General features: G+C 33.5%; 1 long non-coding RNA gene across 13 annotated transcripts; it reads right to left on the bottom strand.

Annotated features, from left to right (window-relative positions):
- Window positions 1–2,157: 2,157 nt before the first annotated feature.
- On the bottom strand, window positions 2,158–4,627 carry LOC111913290 (uncharacterized). 13 transcript variants are annotated; one of them, XR_006192778.2, is made up of 7 exons: window positions 4,095–4,624; window positions 3,664–3,754; window positions 3,528–3,575; window positions 3,090–3,157; window positions 2,851–2,982; window positions 2,692–2,772; window positions 2,158–2,604 (listed from the first exon to the last, which is right to left on the bottom strand). It is a non-coding gene; the product is annotated as an uncharacterized LOC111913290 (long non-coding RNA). The 13 variants fall into 13 exon arrangements; XR_002857490.3 differs by having other exon boundaries at window positions 3,528–3,754; window positions 4,095–4,625; XR_002857494.3 differs by having other exon boundaries at window positions 3,090–3,132; window positions 3,528–3,754; window positions 4,095–4,625.
- Between the last annotated feature and the right edge of the window lie 901 nt (window positions 4,628–5,528).

Raw genomic sequence — 5,528 nt, 5'->3', positions numbered from 1 at the left:
TTGATCGCGTTTCTAGGATCCAGAGGCCGCACGGTTGTTAGAGAGTTTTGAAGCGGCTTTATTAAAAAGTTGTAGAGAGTGTAAAGCTGATGTAAAATCATATCTTTTGTGAGTTGGAGAGTATGAGGATATCCCGAGAGCATTAGTCACCCCCAAATGATATGGATGTTGATAATTGGAGGAAATCAGTTGAGTATTTCCAAACAGATGAACACATAACTGCTTCAACAAGAAACCAAAAAAGTCTGTGAATTGTAAACATTCATGAACTATGGGGGTTGAGCTCGTATAGCATTATTTGCTATAAAAAGCTAATGTATGAATATATATATATATATATATATATATATATATATATATATATATATATATATATATATATATATATATATATATATATATATATATATAAGATAATCTAACTTTTAATGATAAAAAAACCTAAAGAGAGTTGAAACGTTCCATGTTGCTCATACCGATAAGAATAGTGTATTTATTACTGATATGGTTGAGCAACAATATGTAAGTATTTAATTATAATTTTATCATATAATTAAGTGTATTTATACTTAATTTTTAATCATTTTTGGAAAACATGGAATCGATTAGTGCAAGACCTCTTAGAACAAACACAAGGGTTAAATTGAGAAAGATATTTAACACCCGCTGAAGAAAAAGCATGTTTCGAGAAAGTATTAGGTTCTCAGCGTGGCCATATAAGAGGCATCAGCCAAAAACCTTCTACTATTTCAGCCACTACCACAATCACAACCATCCCAGGTAAAATAAGACACTTTAATTTCAAATTCTCATATATCTATATAATGATCAATAAATGCATGTTGACTTGGTAATTGTGTTTATATTCCAAGTGCAAGAAATATAAATGTAATTTGGTTTTTTGTCCTAAGTGCAAGAAATAACAATGCACTTTGGAATAGCAATGTACTTATTTCCACCTTCACTACAAGAAAAAAGGGCTTCCATGGCTGACTCAGGCACTAATTAGTCAGTCTTGGATATCGTGTATCTAGGACTGATGAATTAGCCTTTGATACTATCTAGGACTGATTTTAATGTGTGAAACATTTGAGATTAAGAAAACTTAATAGAGAATAAAATTTGATCCCTAACCAGTTTGTGTCACCATAGATTTGGTGGGCAACACATTGGGTACTGAATTTCAGTTTCGAACGGTATAACATCAACTTTGACTTTGGAGACAAAGTTATGTGGGACTAAATTTCAGTCCCTAATATACTTGTTATTTTTTATTGTGTATGGAACTTATTAGGGACTGAGTTCAGTCATTGATATAATTGCAACAATTTGTCAATTGCATGGGGAACTTTTTAAAGATTGAGTTTCAGTCCCTGATAAACATACACTATTTAACATTCGAATAAACACTTATAATTAACTAAATTTTAGTATCTAAGACTGATTATTTAGCGATAGATGTCATATATCGAAGACTGACGAATTAGTCATGAATACTATTTTGAAGGAAACTTATTAACGACTGAAGTTTAGTCTTGGATAAACTAGCCACTTTGACTTTGGAGGGAACTTTAGTAGGGACTGAATGTTAGTCTTTAAGATAGGTATTTAGTTATATATGCCATATTTCAGATATTGATGAATTAGTCACAAATACTATTTAGTTATATACCCCATATATAAGAGACTGATGAATCAGTCACAAATATTTGTGTTAGTATTGACTGTGTAAGGACCTCATTGTGGACAAAATTTAAGTCATTAATACAATGGCACTACTTTTTCATTTTGATGGGAAACTTATAAAAAACTGGATTTCATCCCTAATAGACATGCACTATTTAAAATTCAACCGAACACTTATAATTAGATGAATTTTAGTATCTAGGACTGATTATTTAGTCATAGATGTGCTTCTCTGGGTGATTTCACTAGGGGTTTGGACTGAATGCGTTCCACCCCTATCTGGCCTTCTCAAATGTGCTCCTGGTCAAGAGAGGACATGCTACTAATCTTGGAGGATGTGTTGGTTTTTTTTTTTTTGATACTTACCTTAGATGTATGAGTAGAAAATCAGGGTTGTTACATCCTTAAAGTTATTAATTGTTAAACATGAATGTAGGACATAATTTTTTACTTAAAATTGCAAATTAAACGTATAGAAAAATAACTACTTTTAGTTGATATCTATTTTAAAACCCAAGTTTTGATATGAAGCGATCCAACAAATATCTATCCTAACAAACAATCCAATTCGGTACAACAACAAAAACTTAGTTAGGGACTCTGAACAGGTCCAGACCAAAACTGGAACATGAACCAGCATACTCGAACATGTCTAGTGTACGGTCAAGGTAATTCAAGAATTTAGGGTTTTGAGTTTTCGTTCTTCAAGCTGGTTCGCTCCGGGTACGTGTGACCCATTGCTCATCTAGGAATCTTCATAAATTTGTTTGTATAAAAATACATATTGTGTTATAAATGATAACTGATTTTACCGTATCAGAAAATACCTTTTAATGGGTACCTTTTGGAAATCAATAAAGATAAAACTTCCTCTGTTTCATTCAGACCAGTATCAACTATCAACCAATTGTTTCATTCCTACGAAGTTTCAACAAGTGAGAAGGTTGGAATTTTCACAATTAAGAAAAAGAATTGTGATGTGATAGATACGTTTGGGAAACTTACTATAAGAGGAAGTGTAAGAGCAGCACCATCCCTTGCAATGTTTTTCCAAACACCACCACGCATACCTTTCTGCATGGTAAACTAAGGAACACAACATATATACAATAAGGACAAGGAAATCCAAAAGGCAACTGAAACAATCAAAAACAATGTTTTTACCTCGACAGTTATCCAACATTAAATGGCAGCCAATAAAGGAAGAATATAGCAGGCATCAACAGTGGTAAGGTCGATGAACCAAGATGCCCCACTAGTTTGAAAATATGGAACCTTTTCCACCATGTTCTCAATCTGCACATTACTACTTACTCAAAACTTACAACACATTCCAAAAATGTAGTATTATATATTATTAAAAGATTGAAGTTGCCATTTGGGATATAATATGTTTTACTTACAACAAGGAAAAAGCTGACAAAGACAGGGGCTTGGATGAAAAACCTGGTCAATTAAGTATACTCATGCTCTGAAAAGGTTACTAATAATTTTTAATAATAAAAATAATCAAGGGCCAAAGAGTTTCATCTTCTTGAAAGGATAAGCATGTCGAATTCAATAAACAAACATTAAGAGCACTGCACATGCAAGAAGTCCCCCAGCCTTCTATTTGCATTAATAATTAATTATTCATGACCAAAAGTTATATGGTAGCATCAAATTAAGGATATTGATTCACAACATGTTATTCAATAGCTTTAACTTCCGTTTTGAAACAATATATTATAATTTAGACAAAGGTGGCTCTTTATACATAGTGCACCAGCATAAACATGAACTTTTCATCTATGTAACATGTAAGATGACAAATGACAGAAGAAGTTTGATGATGGGCATACCTTATCTTCCATCTTTTGTTGAATCTGCTCCAATTATGGCCCTAAAATCTATATGCAAAATGTCAACAGATCAATGCAACCTCTGAACAGTATAACTCAATATACTATTATACTCAGGCAAATGAGTAGAGCTCACATTTAACTTTGAGGCAACCTTGTGTTGATTAATTGTGATTGGAGCCAATAAGTTTCTAATAGCAACTGTTGCTATTACTATGCTTGCCCACCTAAAAGTGACAGAAAATGAATTGATGTTAATTCTTTCAATAATCAATATACATATGCATCGGAAGTATAGCACATAACATGATCGATCATGGAACTGTAACAACTTCAACTAGGCATTCACACTTCATTGTTATATATGAGTCATGACATACAAACTAAGAGCCAGCAGACACCTCTGTCATTAAAAGCCTATTAATTATGTCAGAACAGAGTATAACATGGTGTTTGAATACTTCTACACCATAAAGGCACCCATTAGAAGGTATTCCCTGATAAGGTGAAATCAATATTATTTAAAATCAATTAATCAAATTCTTTTAAAACTGAAGAAGAACTTACCCTCACAAATGACAAGGATAGATGTTAGAGGGATTCCGGAGGAGCAGACGATGTCAGAGGATATCTGGAGGAGTAGAAGGCGTAGCATCGACTGGAAGGCAACCACGAAGAGCCAGAGAAGGTTGGTGACGGTGGCTTCTATTCATCAGAGGCGGTAGAACAACAAATCTATATACCCACCTCCTATCGGTTGGACAAGAACTCATCGATAGAGCAAGTTGCTCTCGAATTTCTGGTGATAGACGGCCTAATTTTACCCGCGGTTCTTTGAAATTCACTTACATGTGCGCCGATTAAGCAAGAAATTAGGAAGGAAAACCTACACAATCTCATTCAGTGGCTGAAATCAACTCAATCGGAGACTAATCACTGTGTCGGTAGTGTAGATCGTAGAGCAAAAGCAGATTTTGAACGATTCTTGTGTGTAGAAACACATATTAGAGAATGGCGATTCTTGAGCGTAGAAACAGATATGAGAAAACGGAGCCCTCGCCCTTGTATATTTGGGAAGAATTCGAATAAAAAAGAAATTAAGAGAAAATAAAGATAAAATGCATTAATATTTGGGAGGGAGTTTAATTTAATGTGTGTGAAAGTGAAGTTCAAATAAAATCTCGAGTGGGAAATTGAAATTTTCATTTGAAATTTTGAATGATGGTGTTTAATATATATATATATATATATATATATATATATATATATATATATATATATATATATATATATATATATATATATATATATATGTGTGTGTGTGTGTGTGTGTGTGTATAGAAAGGTTCGGAATTCTGAGAATCGTGTATAACACTTTCAAATTAAAGTATTTGGGTGGTAGTCCCAATCTTTAATCGGATAAGATTCAGAATTAAGAGAAAAAACAAAAAAGATAATGTTTTGATGTTACGAAGAAGAAGTGTACCAACAACAGATTTCGGATATGATCATATAACAAAAAAACTTCCTGTCTTAAAACTGCCACATGACATTTGTCCACAAACGGTCATAAACCAACTTAAATCCGGGTCTAGAATATGGATCACAAAACCGGGTACATTTATCAAAAACTGGGTACAAAACCAGGTCTAGAACTCGATCCCAGCCAGGGGCTATGCCCCTTGGACCCCGCTCCTAGGGGCGCTGCCCCCAGACCCTCTTTGGTTCAGGGGCTTTGCCTCTAAATAGCAGTACACTTTCAACAAAGAAAAAAATTTAACAATGTTCACTATGTACCATACCAATTTGTTTAATGCTTAAGCCCTTAGTGTTATACATCAAGTCCTAACTTGTAAGAAATAATTCATACAACAAAAGTCATATGACTTAAACCATAAGCCTTGGTACATAATTCATAAGCCATGAAATATGATCCATAAGCCATAAACCATAAGCAATATGCCCTAAACCCTGACTTATAAGCACTAAACCATAAGCCAT

Source organism: Lactuca sativa, chromosome 5, assembly GCF_002870075.4.
Source record: "Lactuca sativa cultivar Salinas chromosome 5, Lsat_Salinas_v11, whole genome shotgun sequence".
Classification (NCBI taxonomy): Eukaryota; Viridiplantae; Streptophyta; class Magnoliopsida; order Asterales; family Asteraceae; genus Lactuca; species Lactuca sativa.
This window is presented reverse-complemented; position numbering and strand designations above follow the sequence as displayed.